The following is a 24276-nucleotide window of genomic DNA, read 5'->3' on the forward strand; positions in this document are numbered from 1 at the left end:
CAGAGTGTAACTGAGGTCAACCTATCTGTCCATCCTTGAGAGCCATCTGTAAGGCAGGTCACCTGGTGTGAAGAACCATGAGTTCCTGAGCCATTCTGGTAAATGTAACACATCAAAGCAGACACATCAAGACGCCTGGTCTGGCTCAGCTGTGACTTCCCTTACCCTCACATTTGACACGAGGTTGCAGTTGTTGCTGTTGGGGTTTTTAAACAATTATGGGGTTTATTAGCGCGTGGAACAGTGACAGTGCAGAGATACGGTGGGTCTGTCTCATCTCAGGGGGATTGTTCTTCAGTCTGTATTGTCTTTATGTCCAGGCTTTGAACCCTGCTGTTGGTTTTTGCTTTTTTTTTTTTTCGAGACAGGGTTTCTCTGTGGCTTTGGAATGCTGTTGGTTTTTGGAGCAGAAAAGACAGAGAGGTCTTGGTCCAATCTCTGATAGTGCTGCTGGGGGTGTGTTAGAGAAAGGGGGTGTCTGCTCTGTTCTGGCTCATTTCAGAACTCAACAAGACTTCCCATGAAGATGAGTAGCCCTTCTGGCATATGGAGTGGGCCTGTCAGTGTTGGACACAGGCTCACAGGCAGGCTTGGTTCCTTTTTTTTTTTTTTAGCTCTGGAGTCTGTTCTGGAACTCACTATGCAGACCAGGCTGCCCTTGAACTCACAGAGATTTGTGAAACTTCCTGACACTGCCTCTGGAGTACTGGGATTAAAGGCACGTGCCACCACCTCCCGGCTCCTGGTCACAGGTTTGGTTCTTATGGGTTTCCTGAACAATGCCTGAGCTCCGTTGTGTTCATGGGCAAGGCTCTTTTATTGCTCCCAAGTTCTGCATGGAAAACAGACATCAACATGATCCTCCTTGAATGATGTCTTCGGTGCCTAGCTACCTTGGGAGAAACTGGGGCTCTCTCTGAGGGAGAGTGACCTTAGAGGTCTCCTCATGATTCACTTCCTTCATGGACTGAAACAGAGACCAAACTGAGAAAGGGGATGGTCTAAGGACTTCTACGAACAGTGCCCTTTGTCCTCTTAGAGGGAGGTATACTCAGACGGACTCTCCCGGAGGTCGGGAGCAGTATGTCAGAACTGTGCCAGCTCCACTCTAATGATAGGCACACGGGGGGCAGGCAGTAGTGGGGTGTGTGCTTGGGGGGCGGGGCGGGGGCTTATTTCAGACCAGCTGTGCCAAGAGGGTCTTCCAGCAGAAAGAATGAGGCTAGGGACACCTGGGCCGCGAGTGCCAGCCTAGATGCCTGGTGAGGGGGTGGGTAGGGCATGTACACAGCCATCTCCTGGAGCCAGCGAAGTGTGAGGGAGTATCCCAGGCTTTCAACTCTGACTGCCAGACCTCTGCTCGCCCTTGCTCACTCAAGGAGAATCCCCTCCCGCCAGCCCTCCCACTGCCGCCCGTGAATGCCTCCTCACACAACTGAGAAATCCTCCATCAGGGCGGGTGCCTCCCACCTCCAGAGGAATTCCGCGGCGCTGGCCCCTCGAGGAGGAAGGGCGCGGACAGCCCAGGGCGCCTTGCTAGCTATTGGTTGGCCCAGCAGGGCTCAACTCCTTCACGTCTCTGGCCAGCCACAGGCTCACCTCCCTTCCCTCCGCTGTGCCCAGGAGCGTGGTGGCCTTTAACCCCAGCGCAGGCCAGTTAGGAATGTACGCTACCCGTTCCCAGCTCCCGCAAAGCTCGAAGACACTGGAGGCCAGAAGGGACGCGCGGCATAGCACCACTGGGGGCGGGGTGAAGAGACCCATCCCTAGCTATACGGGAATCGGGATGCGATAACTGGCTGAGAACTGCGGGCCAAGACGGGGTTCTCGCCCCTTGTCTGAGCCCTACGTCCTCCACAGCAGTTGGATGACAAGAACGACGTGAGGCAGCCAATGCTCCTAGTTGGCTCAATTTGAGTACCGCTTGCAGGCACCGCCACGTGGCCCGCTTCTTAACGCGCGCTTCTCTACGGGAGCGCCCAGGTCCCCGGATGGCGGGGGTGCAGTGACCAGCTCCTTCTGGGCACCGCGCCCCTAGAGCGCGTTTCCTCCGCTCAGCATGAGGCCCGCCGAACCGCCATGGCGCGCCTGGAAGTCGCTAAGTTTGGGAGACGCGCGTACGGCGACGGCTCCTCGGGGTTCGGAGACAGCCACGACCCTGGGTCTCGTGCGTCCCCAGGGATAGGCGCGCAGACAACGCGGGGTGCGCCCACCCGACCCCGCTGCGGTGTCCTTGTCCAGCCCACCTCTCCCATCAGGTGGTCTCCGGCTGCGGGATCCCGCAGGGCGGGAGCGTCGGACCCACGGACCCCGTTCCTTGCCACTCGCAAGCCCAGGGGAGGGGGCTTCCCACAATGCCCAGCGAGCTCCAGCCCGCACTTCCGCTGTCCGGCCCCGCGGGGGGGCGGTGGGCCGCCGGAGCACCGGTGGCTACTCGGCCCCGGCCAGTCCGCTGCGCCCTGCCGCCGGAGCGGGGGGCGGGGCCAGCAGGCGGGGGCGGGGGCGGGGCCGGGGCGGTGGCCGAGGCCAGGGCGCAGTGCGGGCCAATCAGCGGCGGCCGGGCGCGCGCCGGGGGCGGGGTCAGGGTCCGCGGGCGGGGCGCGCGGGGGCCGCGGGGCTGGAGCAGCGCGGGGGCGCGCGCCGGCCTGACGGACGGACGAACGGACGGGCGGGCGGACCGAGCCACCCGGGCGAGCGCGCAGCTCGGACCCTCCCGGACGTAGCGCTCGCCGGTGGCCGCGCGATCACCGGTCCGCGGCCACGGCGCCCGCTCGCGCCGGCGCCCCATGGGGTCACAGGTAAGCTGCGCCAGCTTCATTGTCCGCGCGGCCGGGCTGGCGCACCACGCCGGGGCCGGGGCCGAAGCCCTGGCCGGAGCCTGGGCCGGGGCGGGGGCCGGGCAGCTGCAGCCCTCGCTGCTGTGAGCCAGGGCGCGCCCCCGCCCTGCCACCGGCCCCGCCCCGTCCCGCCTCGCGGGGGCGCCCTCCTGGGGGCGATGGCGCTCGGGGACAAGGCGGACGGAGACCCAGGCCCGTGGGGCCACTGCCCGAGTGGCGTGGGCGGGGCGGCGCTGCGCGGCAGGTTCCCGCGGGGCTGATCCCGGAGGCGTTCGCGGCGCCGAGCTGCCCGACCCCTTGGCCCCCTGGCACCTCCGGCAGCCACAGCGACCTCCGGGGTCCCTCTTCGTCACCTTCGGAAGGGGAATTTTCCAGCTGGTAATTTCTGCTGCGTCAACGCCTGGCCCCAGGAGGCAGCCCGGGGGCGTCCTGCGCCCCCCGCCCGTGCCGCCCTGTGCGTCCCCCGCCCGCTCAGCAGAGCCGCACCCGGACCCGCCCGCGCCGAGTTTGCCAAGAGTCAGAACTGTGGGACGTGGGCCTTGGGGGTCTTGGGGGTCATTGTCTCCCCAGAAGTCGAAAGCCGGTCGTTTTAGATTTCCATTTTAATCATGGGCCAAACTGGGGTGCAGGGCCCTCCCGGTGCTGTGGAGAGGGGAGCGCAGATGAGACGCAGCGCTCGGAGCGCACGGGGCGCGCAGGCTAACCGGGTCCGCTACGAGTCGCGTCTTTGTTTCCCAGTAAATAGACCTGTCAGTTTTACAGGTTAGCGAATGTCAGTGTCCGACAACTCAATCCCGAGGGTAAAACCGGAATTTTCTGCACCAAGGAGAGGGTTCTGGCTAGTTGGGGGATTCCCTGGTATGGCTAGCGATTTCAATATTAGTAGGCGGAACCAGCCATACACAATAGGACTGAATCCGGGAGCCCGGGGGAGCAAGCTAAATGGGGCGAAGGACAGATAATTTCTAACCCAAAGAAATATAAACAGAAGAAAGTTCGACCGAAATTCTCTGTGAATTTCCCCCGGCTCGCGGAGCGAGCGTTTAGTGAAGGTTACAGTGACAAGATTGTTATCAGCCCGTTTAAAGAAATGCTAATTGGAAAATGGAGTTAGTGAACCGGCTGGGCGCTGACACCTGTGCACGGAGCATTCTTGTGGGTGCATTGTCTCGCTTGTAGAACATTGGGTTGAATCCATTCTCTAGGCTAACTTCCCGTTTGGGTGCAGATTCGCGAATTCCGCTCTTGCTGGTCCTTGTCTTGCCTGTGTAAGGCAGTGTTTCCACTCGGCAAGAGAATAGTTTGTTCACCAAAAGGAAATTTATGGAAGGGTTTCCACGAGAATAAGGAAACAAAGTTTATTATAGTAGAAGTTCTCCGTTTTGGTATATTTTGTGGTGTTAGGTACTTTGAACTGTAAAGTTTAGGATACATCTCCCATATTATTGCAGAAAAGATTAAGTAAATGATAGTGGTAGTTAGGCAGAAGTTATTGCAGATAAAAGTTTCGCATTGTCTTTGAAAATCTTGTAATTGTTCTCTCATTTTTTTTTTTTGAAGGGAAACGACGTTGGGGGTTATTGCCAGTTTTCTCTTTAGAATAGTAGAAAGAACTCACTTTGAGTTTCTAGAAATTCAAAACCCAGTCTCGCCTCAGGCGTGCTCGAAGACAACATTTAATTAAGCTTCTCACTGGCACTACCTTGAATGTAAGAATTTTGCTTTGCTTAGTTAATTTCTATTCGTGTTCCATTGCTTTATGTAAATGTAAAGTTGTCCTGTGTCCAGACCCCAATCTGCCACTGCTGACACCCAGTACCCTGCACCAACTATGCCAGGGTCAGGCCAGTTCTGTTCACTTCCCTGTGACTTCTGGTGCTCCTTAGTCAGACAACAACAGAGAAACCAGGACATGCACATCAAGAAATGGAGAAAATGCTTCAAAGATTCATAGAAAATGCCTGAGAATGTGGGAGACCTGTTACTGCTGAAGATGTCTTATTTACAAATACTGCTAAACTGAACTATGTTTTAACAGTGAACTTCCCAACTTTCTCCTTGTGTGGGGGTTTTCAAATTAAGGGAAATTGGGCCACTCTGTCCCTGTGGTCTGGTTTCTGGGGCACTGATCAGCTGCTGTACTGTACTCCATGAGGTCTTAGACCAGCCTCTGAGAACCGAAGAGGCCCATTTAGTGTATCCGGCAGAAAAATACTTGCACTAATTCCTCACAGTGCAGTCTTTTGCAGTACTTAGGCACCCTCTTATCTGCGAGTGAGAAGAAACTTTTAGAAACAGTTGTCTCCATTTAATTTACATACCTGCCTTAAGCATCCTGTTTCAGGAGCTTCATGTTTTGTTTTGCTTTTCTCATTTGTTGAAAAAAAAGTAAGCCTTTTATTCTGCTCTAAAAACATATTCTAATTTAAATTCTCTGGAGTAATGATGGTTGTTAAGAATTTCCCTTTGAAGCTTGGGCAGTGGTGGGTGCTGCTGCTGCCTTTACTCCCAGCATTTGGGAAGCAGAGATAGTTGAATTTCTAAGTTTGAGGCCAGCCTGGTCTACAGAGTGAGTTTTCGGACAGCCAAGGCTACACAAACCCTGTTTTCAAAAAAAAAAAAAATTTAAAATTTCACTTTAAATCTATCCTCTGGCTAGGAGTGGGTGGAAATTTTTGTTCCTAGAGTTTGCTGAGTGGCCCGACCCCTAAAAATAAACAGATAAGGGAAATGTTCTATTAAGACCAAAAGACAAGTCATTGAAACTCTGCCAACTTGTTCCAGTCATGATTTTCTGTCTTCTTGTTGCTGCTCTGTCTTTGACCCGGCCAGTTCTGGTCTTGGGCTTGTCATGAGTGCTGGACTCTGAGAATATTGAGTTGGCAGATTAGCTCTTTTCTTTTCTCCCTTTCTCTTTCCCTTCTTATTTTTTGAGATATGATTTTACTCTTTAGTCTAGGATGACTTCAGACTTTGCATGTAGCTTAGGTTGGCCTCAAATGTGAGGCAGTTTTCCTCTCAGTTTTTTAAATGCTAGAATTATAGCTGTGAGTTTGTACCCAGTCTTTTCTATTCTTTTTGTTTTGTTGTGTTTTGTTTTGAGACAGAGTTATATATAGTCCCGGCTGGCCTCAAACCCACGATGTAGCTGAGGATGCCCTTAACCTCCTGATCTTTTGCCTCCAACATCATGTGTATTTTAGACCGAAGGTGGACACCATCAAGCTTGGCTTTCCTGCCATAATTGCTTAACCACCTTTTATTTCCCTTAGGTTTGTGCTCTGGTTTACTAGTGGCGTGTGCCTGATGGCATTGCTTCAGGGTAGAAAGAGGAACACTTTCTGACAGCTTATTCTGTGAACGACTGAAAGGAAAGCAAAATAAGTCGAATTTGACCTAAATCTGACTTATATAAGATTTTATGTTGACTAATTGAATTTCAGAATTTCATCAGTGACATTTAGCTTTGATTTATATTTTTAAATTACTAAGCATTTTCTTTTATTTTATTCATTTACTTTTTAAAACAAGGTTTCCCTGTGTAGCACTGGGATTAAATTTATGTGCCACCACCACCAAGCATCTGAGTATTTTAAAAACATAATTTGGATTTAAAAAATTACTAACCTAGTTATCAGAGTAGCAAGTTGGGAAGCGCCAGTATGTTTTTCAGCAGCACAGGCTGAGATTTTTGTGTTCCGACAGATGTGCTTTCTGAGATGTGTTAGCAGATATTCTGGCTTTCCTTCCTTCGTTCTCTCCCACCCCACCCCCCTTCAGTTTTTGAGGCATGATTTTGCTATGTAGCCCATACAGGTGTGGAACTCAAGATCCTTCTTCTGGACACTGGGATCAGAGATACATACACCATCATTCCTGCTCCCAGGGTTTCTTATGACTGTTTTTTGGCATTCAGAACCTGCTATGGAGACCTTGGGTCAGTCTAGGACCACAACTGACATAAATGCCAGTGAGAAACATCTCAGAGAATGCAGGCAAGATGAGGAGAAGTCTTGGAGTTTCTACAGGTACCCTGAGGAAATGACCTTCAGCGTCTCACTCAGGACTGGCACCCAGTTAGCTGTGTCTTCCTCTGCTTTGTGGATATTGGATTGCTGGTGAGAGCAGTAGATCTAGGACAGAAAGGTACTGGGCATGAGACGTGACCTTTCATAGCTTGTCTTCAGCACACAAGCCCTTTCCTGTGGGTGACATGGTTGGTTCTGCAGGTGCCCAGGCTGTATACTGAGTTTCTTCTACGTTTCTGCCAGTACTCCTCTAACTTCTGGATGTCTTTTCAATTGCCCACAAAATAGGAAAGATGCAGAAATTCACATGAATGATGGGAAGTGATGGAGCTCACTTTTAATTCCAGCATTTGAGAGGCAGAGGTAGGCAGTTCTCTGTGAGCCTGGTCTATAGAGGGAGTTTTAGCACAGGCTCCAGAGCTGTACAGAGAAACCCTGTCTTGAAAAACAAAACAAAACAAAATCTTAAGGAGGCTGGAGAGATGGCTCATGGCTCAGTGGTTAAGAGCACTGACAACTCTTCCAGAGGACCCAGGTTTGATCACCAGTGTCCATACGGTGGCTCACAATCATCTGTAACGCCAGTTCTAGGAGATCAAACTCCCTCTTCTGGCCCTCAAAAGCATCAGGTATGAAAGTGTTGCACATACATATAGGAAGGAAAACGCACCCATGCACATAAAAATTTTTTAATATAAATTTATTATATATACAGTGTTCTGCCTTCATATATGTCTGCAGGCAAGAAGAGGGTACCAGATCTCATTATGGATGGTTGTGAGCCACCATGTGGTTGCTGAGAATTGAACTCAGGACCTCTGGAAGAGCAGCCAGTGCTCTTAACCACTGAAACATCTCTCCAGCCCCGCACATAAAAAAGTTTTAAAACTTATCTTAATTTAGTCAGACATGGTGGCATGTGCCTTTTGCTGTGTACAATTTCAGTGGACTTGTGGTTGCTGAATGTTTTTCAGTCCGTGAGATCTCAGGATGGTCATCCCGGGAGGTTTATGTCTGGCTTGATACTGTCCTGTCTCCACCGTATACCCATTGAAAATGAGCCGTAAAGGGAAAATGGTCCACAGTCTTGGTGCTCAAAATAGGTCTGTTCTGTGCTCTCATTCTATCCCATTTAAAGCGCCGAAGCCTGTGAGTGGCAGTATGCTTTTATTTAGGAAGTTCAAAGCCAGTTTGGGAATTTCTGAAAGAAGAAATTACTTATCTTCGTTTGAAGATGAGGACAAACTGGGAACAATTTGCTGGTGCAACTGACATTCTTCATTTTACAATTTTAGGCAGAATCTGTGACCTTCTAAATACTTGTATTTTCTTATATTTCAAGGAGACCTGCTAAACCTCAAGGTTATCTTGATGTTTGGACTTTTTGTATATGATTGTACCCTTCCAGGAAGCCTGCATAAGATTCCACACTGAATGTCTGGTCATGAGGAAGCCTTGGGTCACCTAAGGCTCTGCTGCATTCATAATCTCTCTTTTCAAATGCAACTTTGTCATTAATAGTAGCCATTCCTTGGCCAGCATTCCCTCATCCCCACAACAAAAGGGATCCTCACAGAGAGTAAGTGCCCAGAGTTCCAGACACCAAAGGTCAGAAAGACACTGGGACAGAGGAGGAGAAGATACAGAAAGGAAAAAGATGTTCTGGGGAACATGGGGTCATGGTTGAAGGGTCCTGGAATAATGTCTTTTTCTTCTTCATGTATTCATGCTCTTGGTGGGATGAATTTTTGTGGCTGCTGGGCATGTAGCTTGTAGGTACTATGAATACATTGTATGTTCACTGTATGTAGTTTGTGAGTGCTGTGGGTGCTAATATGTGAGTGATGTTAGTGTGAGTGCCTGTGTGGATGGTATGTGGTGTGCACACTTTGTGAGTGCTGTGTATGCAACATGTGAATACTATGAGTTCGGAGTTTGGGTACTGTGCATGCAGTGTATGGCAGCGTATGTACTGTGCCCCTATGTGCAGTACGATAAGTATCTTGTGTGCCCTGTATTGGTACTGTGTGTGGATATGTAGATGCTGTGTATGTGTTTTGAAGACATGTGTACAGTGTGTGGATTCTGTAGACACAGTGTGGGTGCTGTGAGTGTCACTCTGTTTTCCTTCATTGACTGGTGCTTGTTCCTGAAAACATGGTTTCGGATCCAGCATGGGAGTATGAAGAAGCTGCCAATCCTGATGTATTGCTGAGCCTGGTCTCGTGGGCCATCAGTGAACCCAAAGGCTTGTAAACCCAGTCTTCTGCATTCTGATTGGGCCTCAGAAGCCACTGCATCCCTCAGACTTGTTTTTCATATTTGCACATGTCAGCTCTGGGGACGTTTCCAAGGCTTTTAGCAAATTCCCATTTGGGTTCTATGTCCCAAAGGAAGGGGTTGCACCCTGGCAAGTGTTTGCGGGAGGTGCTCAACCGTCTGTGCCCCTCCTTCCTGGCTGCCTCTACCTACAGAGTCATTATGGCAGCTGCTCTGTGCAGGATGTCAACCTCCCAGCTCTTCTCATTGTGCCAGTTCCAGTGGCGGCTTCCTCTATCTATGCCTACGGTGTCAACAGCACTGAGAATTCCCTGTAGACTGGAGTTGAGGGCGTGGTTCTCCCGTAGACACTTCAGGAGAGAAAGTTAGAGTTTTTGGCTCTTGCTGTGCTCACCAAGTGAGGAGATTTTCCTGGGCATCCCATGGTCTTGTGTTCTGAGAACTTGTTGTCCGGGATTACTAACCCTGAATCCACTTGTGTGAAAGGAGACTAAGAGAGTTAGGATATTTAAAACACAAAGGTGGTGGTGGAGCACACCTTTAATCCCAGCACTCGGGAGGGAGAGGCAGGCAAACTCTGTGAGTTCAAGGTCTCACAGTTCCTGGACTGTCAGGGCTACGCTAAGAAACGCTGTCTTGGGGACAAAAAAAAAAAAAAAAAAAGAAATATCTAATTGTTGAGTGTCATTAATCTCAACTCTTTCATTTGTTTCAGGCAGGAGCATCCCTGTTATTTAATGTGTGTGTGTGTGTGTGTGTGTGTGTGTGTGTGTGTGTGAGAGAGAGAGAGAGAGAGAGAGAGAGAGAATTTTGTTTTTTGTTTTTGTTTTCTTGGGCGGGGGTTTGAAACAGGGTTTCTCCATGCCTTTGGAGTCTGTCCTGGAACTCACTCTGTAGACCAGGCTTGCCTTGAACTCACAGAGATCCACCTGCCTCTGCCTCCCGAGTGCTGGGATTAAAGGCCTTCACCACCCCCGCCAGCATTGCTTTCTTCGTTTTTTTGTTTTAATGTGTGTGCATGCACACATGTTTGCAGGTATATGTGGAATTCAGAAGTTAACCTGTACTGTATCTCTGAGCCCAGACCCTTTGAAGAGCTTTATAGGGATCTACTTTCCAGCCTTACTATAAAAGTGCTCAGTGAGAATTTGCTGACTGAGGTCATGAGGGTTCGAGGTGAAGATTACTAATACCAACCAGGCAGTAGTGGTGCATACCTTTAATCCCAGCACTTGGGAGCCAGAGACAGGCAGATCTCTGTGAGTTTGAGGCGAGACTGGTCTACAGAGTGAGTTCCAGGACAGGTTCCAAAGTTACAGAGAAACCCTGTATCAAAAAACCAAAAATAACACCATCTCAGTTTGTGTTAGATAGGGTGCCATTTGTAAAGGTGCCCACTTAACTTTCTGTACTATAAATTTTTTTTTCTTGAGATAGGGTTTCTCTGTAGCTTTGGTCCTGGAACTCACTCTGTAGACCAGCCTGACCTCAAACTCACAGAGATCCACCTGCTTCTGCCTCCTAAGAGCTGGGATTAAAGCTTTCAGTATTGCTTAAGAGCAACTACAAGTTACTTCATAGATCCATCCTCCCATCCTCCCTCCCTCCTTCCCTTCTTTCTTTTTTTTTTAATCTCTCTTTCTTTCTTTCTTTTTTTTTTTTGAGACAGGGTTTCTCTGTAGCTTTGGAGCCTGTCCTGGCACTAGCTCTTGTAGACCAGGCTGGCCTCGAACTCACAGAGATCCGCCTGCCTCTGCCTCCTGAGTGCTGGGATTAAAGGCGTGTGCCACCACCGCCCGGCCTCTCTTTCTTTCTTTTTGATATTTTGGAAGCCAGAAGTCCAAGATCAAAGTTTCATCAGGTTCCCTCCACTGTGGCCCAGGAGAGATCTCGTTTCTCCCAGAATCAGGTAATGGTACCTGTTCTTCCTTTATAGACTTGTTTCTCCATTCTCTGACTTCATCTTCATGTGACCTTCCCCATTGTGTGTCTGTGTACAGGGACACCAGTCATAGTGGTTTAGATCCACTCTACTGTATGAGGAACTTCTCTCAACTTGACCATGCCTACAGAAACCCTTTTTCCAAATGAGGTCCCATTTAAAACTGCTGGAGGTCGGAGCCTCCACAGACCTGTTCAGCTCTGACACTTTTCCCACGTAGATTTTGCTCAGTCTAGCATTTATCAAGGCCTCTCCAAGTATTTCTAGCTGTCACCTTCCTCAGCTATGATATCCTTGGTAGTCTTGTTATTCACAACAGAGATGGCAGGTTAGCAGCAAATCGGCTAATATGTACTGTGAACCTGTACATGCCCCAAGCCGAAGGCAAGAGGGTTTTCAGCTTGGGGGTTAGCAGTGAACTGTGAGCCAGACACTGTGGTGAGGGTAGCAATGACGTAAAGACAGATTGGAGTCTCTTTAGTGACAGGACAGAGCCTTGGAGGGAGATGCAGCAGAGGAAGGAGCAAGGATGAGATTGACATTCTGGGTGTGATGAGAAGCGGAGACCAGAGTACTGTCAGGCAGTTGGAGGCCACTGAGCTATTGAGGCTGTGTATGTGTCCCCAAAGAAGGCTTTGGGTCTCTATATTTGTTGTGCTACCTCATTTGTTCCCATTTGTGCTACCAGATCATATTAGGGTCCTGGATCTTTCTCTTCCTTGGGCAGCAGATAAGTCCTTGCAACCTCTCTCAGAAAGCATTTTGTGGGAATGTGTATGTGGTGGTGGGGCTCAGACTTGTGGCTGTGACATATACTAGGCAAGTGCTGTGACTGAACAGGGCCTCCAGCCCCAAAAAGGCATTTGAAATATTTTCCCTGAAAATGAACAGCAAATCCTGAAATACAGTTATGGAAACATGGAAAGATTTGGCTTATGATATAGAAACATTAATTTCGTTGTGTGATGTATCAGACACTCAACTTTGAGGATTGCAGATGTAGCTTGGTTGGTGCAGTACTTGCCTGATATACATAAAGACCTGGATTTGATTTCCAACATCCCATAATACTGCCTGTGGTGGGCTGGGTATTTGTCTTAGGTTTTCTTTTGCTGTGATGAAACACCATGACCAAAGAGCAAGTTGGGGAGGAAAGGGTTCATTTGGCTTACACTTCAGCATTGCTGTTTATCACTGAAGGAAGTCGGGACAGGAACTCAAAACAGGGCAGGATCCCAGAGACAGGAGCTGATGCAGAGGCCATGGAGGGGACTGCTTACTGGCTTGCTCCCCCTGGCCTACTCAGATCGCCTTTGTATAGAACCTAGGAACTGAGGCTCCTTCCTCTCTAATGACTCTGTATCAAGTTGATACACAGAACCAGCCAGCACAGTGTTATAACAACTGCCTTTAATTCCAGTACTCAGGAAGCAGAGGCAGGCTGATTGATCTCTGGGAGTTCTAGGCTGTTGTGGTCTACATAGTTCTAAGCCAGCCAGAGAGTTAATGGTGAGACCCTGACTCAAATAAAAACAACAACAGAAACAAGCAAACAATAAGCCAATTGTGGTAGCACACACCTATAATCTCAGCTTTTAGGAGATGAAGGCAGTAGGATTAGAATCATCCATAACTATGTAGTAAGCTTGGGGCTAGCTGAGACCGTCTTTTTTTTTTTTTTTTTTGGTGGGGGAGGTTTGAGATAGGGTTTCTGTCCTGGAACTCACTCTAGACCAAGCTGGCCTTGAAACTCACAGAGATCCACCTGCCTCTGCCTCCCAAGTGCTAGGATTAAAGGTGTGTGCCACCACTGCCCAGCTACACTGTTTTAAAAAAAAAAAAGAGGAGAGAATGGGGCTGGAGAGATGGCTCAGCAGTTAAGAATGTTTGTTGTGCAAGCTTGCCAAACTGAGTTCTATCCCTGAAACTGTAGGAGACATGTAGATACTTGTGCTCACGGAACCCATACAAAAGTAGGAGAGAATTTAAAAGGGGGGCATTCCAAGGTACCTGTGGCAGCCATGGTCAGCTGTTGGTCAGCTGTGAGAATGACTTGTCTGAAATGAACTGTGTTCCAGCTTGCAGCCCTTGTACTGCAGAGATGGGTTGCTGTCCCTGAGGTCGCTTTGAGCGTGGCCTTGGCTTGAGGCAGATCCTTCTGCAGATGTGAGTAGGTCTTCCAGAGGGATAAGACGGATAGAAGATGAGGACCACATCTGTAGAGTCAGGTACCAGGGTAGAAGGAGCCGAACGTGTGGCTGTTACTGCTTGATTACATACTCTTCCAGTTTTTTTTTTTTTTTTTTTTTTTTTTTACTCTTCCAGTTTTGTAAAAGTGACATTTGCTTATACCTTAATTGTGTTAAAAAAATAACTTCAGGCAGGCTGGTCAGATGACTCAATTGTTACAGTTGCTAGCTGCCAGGCTTGAGGAATTGAATTTGATTCCCAGAACCCACATGGTGGAAGGAGAGAACCAGGAGAACAGTAAGTTGTCCTCTGACTTCCATAATCATACTGTGGTATAGTGCCCACCCTGCATAAATATGTAACTTTTAAGACTTTAGACTTTTTTGTTTTTTTAGTTTTCCAGCCAGGGTTTCTTTGTGTAGCTCTGACTGTTCTGGAACTTGCTCTGTAGACCAGGCTGGTCTCAAACTCACAGAGATCCACCTGCTTCTGCCTCCCAACTGCTGGGATCAAAGGCCAGGTGCGCCACCACCACCCTACACTGTAGATGTTTTTGTATACACAAACGTAGAAAACACATCCCTGTCACCAACTGCAGTGATTCCTAGGATTCCGCTCTGCTTGTTTCACTTATCACCCCCCTTTTTTTCCCTCAAATAATTGAAAGCAAATCTCAGGCATTTAGTTTTGTCTTTGAGCCCTTTTAGCCTGTAGGGCCAGCATAGCAACACACCTAGAAACCTACTTGCCCCACACTGAGCATGCTCAGATTGGAGCCCTGTTTTCCAGACTGTCTCATGGTGGGCTGAGGTCTCTGAACTTTCTTTCGTTTCTGGGGAAATTCCCTCTTTGTTGTTGAGGAATCTGTTCTGTGACATTCGCTGTGTGGGGCTCATAACTTAGTGACCTGGAGTGAGTGTCCTGGATCAGAGGAGCACCAAAGGGAAACAGAAGTACAGATTCACCTGCAATGGGTCGGTCCTTCTGCTGGTATGTAATAATGACATTTTCACCTAAATTCCAATTTAATGTTTTTTTTTGTTTTTGTTTTGTTTTTTGTTTGTTTTTTTTTTTTTTGGTTTTTTGAGACAGGGTTTCTCTGTAGCTTTTGGTTCCTGTCCTGGAACTAGCTCTTGTAGACCAGGCTGGTCTCGAACTCACAGAGATCCGCCTGCCTCTGCCTCCCAAGTGCTGGGATTAAAGGCGTGCGCCACCACTGCCCGGCTTGTTTTTTTTTTTTTTAAGATTTAAATTTATTTGAGTATGTGGTGTGTGTGCAGAGACCAGAGGAGGCTGTCCAATATCCTGCGCTATTGTTCTCTGCCTTACTCATTTGAGAAAGGAGCTCTTACTGAACCTGGAGTTAAACTGGTGGCCCCCAAATCCAATGGTTCCACAGCCTTGGGGAGCAAGCACGTGCAGGCAGGCCCAGCTTTTCACACGGGCTCTGGGAGTCTGAACTCAGATCCTTAGGCTCACACAGCAGGGGCTTTTACCTGGAGAGTCGCTTCCTGACGCCAACTGAATTTCTTTTCCTCCTCTCCCCTCCCTTCCCCTCCTCTTCTTCTCCCCTTCCCTCCCCTCCCCTCCCCTCCCTTTCTGTTCCCCTCCCTCCCTTCTCTCTGTGCATATGTGTATGTATGCACCAGGGAGTCAGTTCTCTTCTTGTACCATGTGGGTCTTAGGGATCGAACTTGAGTGTCAAGGTGGTGGCATCTTTATGCGCTGAACTATCTCATCTGCCCTGGTTTTACTTTTAAAGATATGTGTGCCTTTTATACTTTACCCAGAAGATCAAGAAGCCGTACACTTTTGCCTTTTGTTGTGGGGACTCATATGGATTCTTTAAACGAACCATCACCTATGCGATGATAAATCCAAGTTTTAAAATAAATTTAAAAACCTGTTTTCTTTTTAAAAAATTCTAAATTTGCTGTTGGTTAATAAAGCATAGGAATGTCTTGTGAAATTTTTTTAACCTCAGAAATGTCTCAGTTCTCTCATTTTAAGTTGGTTTCTATTTAATTTTTACAAAAAAACCCACAAATTTAGATTTACTTCTCCTTCCCCTTCCCCCTCATCAAAACTAGCTTGTAACTGGCTTTGTAACTCTGGATAACATTGAATGACCTTCTTCCTCTCCTTCTGAAGCACTGGGATTACAGGAGTGAGTCACCGCACCTGCTCACCCCCCTTTAATGTAGGAGAGATGGATGTTCGGCTAGTGAGGATTTTCTTTTTTTTTTTTAATATTTATTTATTTATTTATTATGTATACAATATTCTGTCTGTCTGTATGCCTGCAGGCCAGAAGAGGGCACCAGACCCCATTACAGATGGTTGTGAGCCACCATGTGGTTGCTGGGAATTGAACTCAGGATCTTTGGAAGAGCAGTCAGTGCTCTTAATCTCTGAGCCACCTCTTCAGTCTCTGTTTTGTTTTTTAAAGATAGGGTTTCTCTGTTTTTTGGTTTGTTTTTTGAGACAGGGTTTCTCTGTTTAACAGCCCTTTCTGTCTTGGAACTTGCTCTGTAGACAAGGTTAGCCTTGAACTCACAGAGATCTGCCTGCCTCTGCCTCCTGAGTACTGGAATAAAGGTGAGCAGTGAGCACTACTACCACCCAGCGACAGCTCTGGGTGCCCTGGAACTCACTTTGTAGAACAGGCTGGCCTCAGACTCACAGAGATCCATCTGCTTGTGTCTCCTGAGCACTGGAATGAAAGGCATGCACCACCACCACCTGGCTCCTTTGAATCTTTTAATGTATGCTTCTTTTTTTTTTTTTTTTTTTTTTTTGGTTTTTCAAGACAGGGTTTCTCTGTGGTTTTGGAGCCTGTCCTGGAACTAGCTCTTGTAGACCAGACTGGTCTCGAACTCACAGAGATCCGCCTGCCTCTGCCTCCCGAGTGCTGGGATTAAAGGCGTGCGCCACCACCACCCGGCTAATGTATGCTTCTTGTTTTGGAATTAAGACCTATTTTTGCTGTTGGGTTTTTTCCTTCCAGATAAATGGTCTTTATCCATAACAAAACGTACTTATTCAGTTCCTCCAGGACAGTAGAGTTGATGAACTAGACAGGCCACTTGAGGTGTAAGGTTTGGTTCTAAGAACACTGAAACTCGGGAAGTTGAGTAGGCTTGAATAGTGTGCCACTGCTACTCTCTGCTCCACCATGGGGCAGGAAGGGAGCTGCCATCTGAGCAGGGAGGAACTGAGTTAAGGAAGTGCCTGACTCAGCCATCACAGACCTGTGTAAACATTATTGCTTGCCTGTCTAGGCGTATTAGTGTCATTGGATATGGAACACCCAGGTGACCCATAGGCCCTTTTTGTAGGTCTAAACCATACACTATAAGTTCTGCATGAGCCAAGGCGTCCTGACTCTCACATTGCTTTTGGTCTTGGGCACAGGGCTCCCGGAAACCTTGCACCAGACGTGTGGTGAGGGTACATCCTGCCAGAGCTACCCACAGGCTTGCAGGGGAATTTCCATCTGTTCTGGGAAGTCAGTGCTTTGGGCAGCATCTTAGTGAGGAGCAGGTAGGGAAACCAGTCTCTGTCTTCTCAGGAAAGACATTGCCCCATGATGACTTTGGGATTCTAGGTGGCCTGAAGGCTTTCATGTCAGGGGAGTTTGTGGGTAGTCACAGGTTCAGGCTCTGCCTGGCCTTCCTAGCTTCAGCCCTCACAGGAATAAGGACTTGAGGAATCTTCTCCTACTAGTGTTGGGTTTAACCTCCCGGGCACTGACATCCCACTTGTAGCCATATCTTTAGTTTTCTTCGTGAATAAGGAACTTACTTTTCCAGGGAAAAGGTTGAAACAAGTGTCTTGAGTCTGACCAGTAGGATAGGACACACACACAGACAGACACACAGAACTGGTTTCTGTGCAGTTCCTCCCATATGGAGCTGCTGAGCATTGATACAGACAGCAGTCGGTTGGTCCTCTATTTGGAGACCTCAGCCATTTTCTAATTGTTAGGAATCTGGGAGTTTCTTGCTTTCCCCTGACACACAGTAGTTTTTAGAACAAGGAGGTTTGGGGTTGTTTCCTTTGTAACATCGATTACTAAAATTAGAGCCAGTGGGCCAGAGGTTGGGACATGTTGGTGCATTCTGGAATTGACTGATCCAGGACAGGAAGTGTCACAGACTTTAAGTATGTAGGACCTCACATTACTTTTGATTAGCTTCAAAAAATATAGTTAGATCTCTTGGAAATCTTTTTTTAATCTCTCTACTATATTGTTCATAATTTCTTTAAATGTTTATTTAAAGTTTTAACATTAAATTAAGCTAAGATACCAGTTTTAGAATTAGCTTTGATCTTAAAAAAATAAAACAAACCAGACGGTGGTGGTGAGTCTTTAATCCCAGTGCTCAGAGGCAGAGGCAGGTGGATCTCTGTGAGTTTGAGGCCAGCCTGCTCTACAAAGTGAGTTCCAGGACAGTCAGAGCTGTTATACAGAGAAACTCGGTCTCAAAAAGCAAACAAAGAATAAAACAAGTTTACAATTGGTAGCACATGCCTGAAATCCCAGGTTCTGTAGAAGAGCAGTCAGTGTTCTGAACTGCTGAACCATCTCTCCAGCCCAATAAAACAAATCTTAAAAACAAACAATGATTTAATCCCAGAAGTCGGGAGGCAGAGGCAGGCAGATCTCTGAGTTTGAGGCCAGCCTGGTCTACAGCAAGTTCCAGGACAACCAAGGCTATAAAGAGAAAACGTGTCTTGAAAAACCAAAACCAAACCAAACAAACAAACAAAAAAACCCGAAATAATAACAAAACAAGGGGGAGGGGATAAACCAGGCTTGCTGGTGTACACTTACAATTCCGGTGTTTCAAAGGTTGAAGCAGAAGGATTGTCATGAGTTTGGGTTCAACCTGGACTACATAATGAGTACCAGGTCTCCTGAGGCCTCACAGTAAGACCTTAACTTCAAAGACAAAATGAAAAAGAATGAAGGAGACTTGGGGTTGCCTGGCACCACCCAACTAAAACTACGTACGGTAACCCTGATGTCCCCTTTTATCAGTCTCAGGTAGAGCACTGGATGGGTTTGTTCTTACCCCAGGAGGTTCAGACCCTGTGGGTACCTTCTTTGCTCCTCCGACTGTCATGAAAAGGAATGCAGGGTTCTTGGTGTCCGGAACCACTGAAGTATGTACTGAAGTATGAAGTATGTTTCTGAAGCAAGGACTGAAAACTGGGGGTGACCCCAGGTAGGCGCCCACTGAGAGCTTTTGGTTCTTGCTCCCTTCAGAAGGACTGTACTTTGTTTCTTTCTTTTTTTTTTTTTTTTTTTTGACTGGACTTTCTTGCTCTCCTCAGAAGGACTGGGCTTTCTTGCTCTTACATTTTCTCTCCTTCCTTCATTTTCTCCCTCCCTCCATCTCTCTCTCCCTTTGCATTGGATCTTTCTATACAGCTTGTGTATACCATGGAAATGGAGGACCCATTAAGAAGCCAGAGATGAAAAAGGATCAGTCTGTGTGAAGACCTGTTTGCTCACTGTTCATCCTTTCATGACTGATCTGATGAGCACCTGTGTCTGAGAGGGCTGTACCTGTGCATCAGGTCAAACAAGAGGTCAGATGGCTGTGGGACCATGACAGTGACTCTTGGGTCCTAGACAGGAGAGACTTGGGTCCTCAAGCACGAAAGCATTTCTACAAACAGCATCTGTACAGAAATGAGTTCTTGTGCTTCCAGCTAGTGCAGCTTATCTGACATTCTATTTGAAATCCTTGAACTTCTGATCCTTCTGCCTCTATCTCCAAGGACTGGGGTCACAGGTGACTCTGTACTTGGTTTATGTAGTACTGAGAATCTAACCTGGGGCTCCGTGCATGCTATGCAAGCACTGTACCAACCCAGCTACTTTATCAGCCTGTGTGGTATCTAAGAAGGGAGAAGTCTCAGCTAGAAGACCTCACCACTCACTTGCAAGCACAATGATCCTAGAATATGTCCAACTTCGTGCAGAATTTTGTTTGAGTCCGAGTGGCCAGGAACTCAAGTCAGCATTCCAAATCACAGCATTTAGCTGTATGGAAATGGGTATTCACCTTGTTAACCTGATGTTATCTTGTTAAGTGGCTGGCATCTACTTTTTCTTTTGTCATTTTTAAAGCTTTTGGGTATGAGTGTGTGTTTGAGGCAGTTACATTTCCTGCCAGTACCTTACTGTGCAGCTTGGGCTAGGTTGGAACTCAGGCTCTTCCTGCCTCCCCCTCCCAACTGCTAGGATTTTTAGGTGTGTGTCACAACATCTGGTTCTGATTAGCTTTCTTTCTGATAAAATCACTCTGCTTATGTCTAAGGCCCTGGAGATGCTCAAAACATAGGGGCTTCTAGTAGAAACTTATTCTTGGCTGGTTCTGTTAGCCAGGGGGCCAGGGTTAGAGAGTGACAGAAACATTCCCTCTGAGGTCCCTGCCTCTGTGGTTTGCAGAGAAAGCATCCTTCCTCTTGTGCATCTGCGTTTTGAGTTCCCCTTTTATAAGGACACTGGTCACATCTGGTTGGGATTGTCATCTCAGTTTGGTCAAATCTATAAAACTCTCTTCCCAAATAAGGTCCCATCCTTAGGTATCGGGTTGATTGAGCAAACCTTTTAGGCAACAACAGGTGTTCTCTCACAACAGCTTAACCAATAGTCAGCCATGACTCCTGCTACTGCTTCCCTAGGCCTCCTCAACTGAATTCCCATCTTGAGGCTAGAGCCGCAACCACCCTTGATACCTGGCAGCTCTCTTGTCTCCCAGTACATGTTGACCACAGTCCTCCTTGTTCTTATTCTGGGCTGGTGTGTGTTTCTGCCACTTGGATGCTTCTAAACCATCCAGGGACATATGCACTGACCCATATGAGATATATGGAGCAGTTCTACCTGAGCTTTGCAAAGGGGGTTACAGTGGTCCAGAATGGCCACACACACACCACTTAGTGATATGACCCTTAGCAGGATGCTGGTTGATCAGTTTTTCTCCATTCCTGGAGGTCCAGGAAAGGCTTGGCCTAACACTGTAAGGGAGTTGTTTTAGCCCCATTCTCTCCATTAGTGGGAGTCACAGTTGGAAGGGTGATTCAAGGTTATGAATCTCACAGTGGGGGCTCCTTGGTGGTCTTCTGAAACCACCTACCTCTTTCTGCTGGGGAGCTGGTTCCAGGCTCTCCCACCTCCTCATCACCTCTGTACTGTCTGAACCTCTCTCAGGCTGGCTCTAGCCTTTGCTGGAGTTGGCCTGACAGATGGGATGGTCTCGGTTCCCACCCATTTCCGCTACAGGTTCAGTTGCAACCGAAGGGCTGTGGGAACCTGGTCGGAGCTGGATTGTAGAGGTGAGAGTTCGAGCTCCACCCTCGCTCTCAGCCAGACGGTCTTTCAGTGGACCTGAACCCTGGGGGCTAAAGCAAATCAGGGAAGAAAATTAAATGAACTCTTGACTGGAAAGAAATATTCTTAAAATTTAATCAATACTATCATAAGATGATGAGAAAAGAGAAGCGGTGGTCTGTGTGGAGCGTGCTCTCAGGAGAGGATGTACATAAGACAGGTTGAGAAGGGAGGAACAAGGTACCCCAGGCAAGAGAAGTCAGGAATGCAGCAGAGGGAACTGAGAAAGGGTAGCACCAAGAGGAAGAAGGAAGGGCAAGGAGGGGCCAGTGGCATATGGGGAAGAAGAGTGGGCGGGCATCAGGTACAGGTTTGTGTTTCAGATCACATTGGCTGCAAAGTGGAAGCAAAGTTCTCCACTGTGAGATGAACCAGTTTCTGTTCCCAGGAGGAAATGTGGGTGAGGTCCCTGCCTCGCTGTCTTATGATGGTTAGTCAGTTAATGCATTTGGAGTATTTCCTTCCACTCAGGAGTTCATTTAATTTATTCTCTCTCCTCTCTTTGTCTTTCTCTCTCTTTCCCTTCCTCTCCCTCCCTCTCTGCCAACCTCTCTCTCCAGCTTTGAACTTAACATAGAGCCCAGCCTGGATTCAGATTTTGAATCCTGTCCCACCTCCTGAGTACTAGGATTGTGGGCATTCGCTACCTTGCCTGGTGCTCATTTAATTTTCTTCGTACAACTGTGAGCTGTACTAATGGCATGTGGTAGAATTCACTTCATGCACCAATGCCATGTCAACTTGTGGTTTCATCTTGTGTTGTTAGAAGAAAAATAAGCCGTCTAAATATCTCAGTGTGTGGAGAATGTTGAGGCAGCCCAGGGCTACTTGGCTTTTGCTGTGAGACATGCAAGACTATATGTACAGGGATTTTTTTTTTCTGGGAAAGAGTAAGCAGGGCAGCCGTTGCCTTCCCTGTATTGGGTGTCTACTTGGTAGGAGTATCATGTGACTGTCATAGCGCCATAAACTGAATTTGTGAGCAACAGAACTTTCTTCTCTCTTGATCCTAGAGGCTGCGTTCATGAAAGTGCTGGGAATTTTGTTCCTGAGCCTGTGGCACAGCAGAGTCCTCACAGGGTACTCTTTTTCTTCTCAAAAAGCCATCAGTTGTGGGATTAGGAGCCTGTGCTGATGGCCTTACCTAACTAGTTACATCTGATGACCTATTTCCAAATATGGTCAAATTCTGTGGCATTTACATTGGAAGTTTTGGGGGCACAAAACAACTTGTCACATGACAGCTGATCCTTTGAATACTCAAGTACAGAACTCTACAAAACTCAACCTTTGCCAGATAGAGTAGAGTGCCTGTCACCCTGGCACTTGCTAGGTTAAGATAGGTGGGGGTGCACACCTTTTATCTCGGCATTCAGGGGGCAGAGGCAGGTGGAGCTCTGTGAGTTTGAGGCTAGCCTGGTCTACAAGAGCTAGTTTCAGGACAGCCAGGGCTACACCAAGAAACCCTGTTTCAAAAAACAAAACAACAAACAAACAAACAATTACCAACAAAAAAATTAAACGAGTAGGTATTTATGGGGTGTAGCTCAGCTGAGAGTACTCATGAGGCCCTGGGCTTTGATCAGCTATATTGAAGTATATGTACACAGCAAACTGCACTTTCGTAAAGTGTGATTTGATGATTCTCTATTCTAACAAACATTTCATATGAGTTTTTTCACTTTTCTCTTCCTCATTTTACCTCAGTCCTGGACACCCACCTACCTCCTTCTGTCCCCAAGCTTTTCCTGAAGCTCTTCTTGTGAAGGAGCCTGCCCTCCCTCAGTCTAGCGTCCTCAGCTTAGCGCGTCTGTCTGTGGTGGGAGCAGTAGGCTGTGTAGCACAGGCCTACGCCAGGGTTGCAGGACCTGCTGATGGCTGTCCTCTCTTTCTGTCTACCTCTCAGTGGGCACTGGGGTTGTTTTCAGATGCAGCTGTTGAGTCGTTCATGCCTGTGCCTTTTGAATCATCCTTAGATTTCAGTGTTCCTGACTGTAAGTCATGGTCATATGCCAGTGGACTTTTTTGTTTTGTCTGTTTTGATGTTTTGCGGTAAAGTCTTGCTTTATAACAAGTTCTTGCTCTATAGCCCATGCTGTCCTTGAACTTATGATCTGCCTGTCCCTACCTAAAGAGTGCTGGATATACAGGCATCTATAACCTGGCTCAGCTTTTCAAGATACTGCCAAATCACTTTTCAAAGTGGCTGTGCCAGTCCACATCTCCCTCAGCGCCATACGGAGTTTCTTGTTGCTTTCATGTTTGTCCACTCTAGTGAGTGTACAGGGGCCTCTGGTGGTTTACATTTGTATCTTGCTGATGGCTGAGTTAGCCACTGATGTAACTTCTCTGTGCCATTGTTTTTTGTTTTTTTTTAGCCATAAATGTTTATTAAGAAAGGGGGGGAGAGGCCGGGCGGTGGTGGCACACGCCTTTAATCCCAGCACTTGGGAGGCAGAGGCAGGCGGGTCTCTGTGAGTTCGAGACCAGCCTGGTCTACAAGAGCTAGTTCCAGGACAGGCTCCAAAGCCACAGAGAAACCCTGTCTCGAAAAACCAAAAACAAAACAAAACAAAAAAAAAAAACAAAGAAAGGGGGGGAGAGAAAAAGGGAGAGAGAGAAGAAAGAGAGGGAAAGACGAAGAGAGAGAGGAGGAGGAGAGAGGCAAAGCCCCGTGTGTACACCGGGAGAGGAAACAGGAAGAGCCCATTGGTTTTTTGTTGTTGTTGTTGTTTTGTTTTGTTTTGTTTTGTTTTCTCCGAGACAGGGTTTCTCTGTAGCTTTGGAGCCTGTCCTGTAATTCACTCTTAGACCAGCTGGCCTCAAACTCACAGAGATCCATCTGCCTGTCTGTCTTCTGAGTGCTGGGATTAAAGGTGTGCGTCACCACCACCCAGCTCTCTGGGCCATATTTGCTCAGAATGTTTTTCTCCTTAAAGTTGTACAAAAGTGATCTTGAGAGCAGTCTTGGTATCCATAGCCTCCTCTAGTCAATGGTGTCTGTGGGTCACTGGCAAAAGAATCCAAATAGTTTGGCTTTGAGACCTATTAGTGCCTTTTTTTTTCCCTTCAAAACAGGGTCTCTCCGTGTAACTGTCCTGCTGTCCTAGAACTCACTTTGTAGACCAGACTGGCTTCAAACTCTGCCTCTGCCTCCCAAGTACTAGGATTAAAGGTGTATGCCACCATGCCTGGCTATTTTTTTTTCTTTTTCCGAGACAGGGTTTCTCTGTGTAAAAGCCCTAGCTGTCTTAGAACTAGCTCTTGTAGACTAGGTTGGCCTCAAACTCATAGAGATCTGTCTGTCTCTGCCTCCCAAGTGCTGGGATTAAAGTGTATACCACTACCACCCAGCATCCATGCCTGGCTATTAGTGACTTGTTTGTTTGTTTGTTTTCGGTTTTTCGAGACAGGATTTCTCTAGCTTTAGAGCCTGTCCTGGAACTACCTCTTGTAGACCAGGCTGGCCTCGAACTCACAGAGATCCGTGTGCCTCTGCCTCCCAAGTTCTGGGATTAAAGGCATGCACCACCACTGCCCGGCTATTAGTGATATTTTAAAGCAAAATATTTTCATTATTGTTGTTATTAC

At 47.6% G+C, this 24276-nt stretch overlaps 1 protein-coding gene across 1 annotated transcript in view; it reads left to right on the forward strand.

Moving 5' to 3' along the window:
- The first annotated feature begins 2632 nt into the window (after nt 1–2632).
- The window catches only part of Zbtb46 (zinc finger and BTB domain containing 46), a 68491-nt gene continuing 46847 nt past the window's right edge, over nt 2633–24276 (forward strand). The window contains exon 1 of the mRNA XM_041641902.1: nt 2633–2798. The gene's annotated coding sequence lies outside the window, so the exon portion shown is untranslated. The remainder of the gene's footprint in view (nt 2799–24276) is intronic.

The sequence above is a fragment of the Microtus oregoni genome, unplaced genomic scaffold (assembly GCF_018167655.1).
Source record: "Microtus oregoni isolate MIOR12 unplaced genomic scaffold, Mior012 000071F_ref0000514, whole genome shotgun sequence".
Taxonomy (NCBI): Eukaryota; Metazoa; Chordata; class Mammalia; order Rodentia; family Cricetidae; genus Microtus; species Microtus oregoni.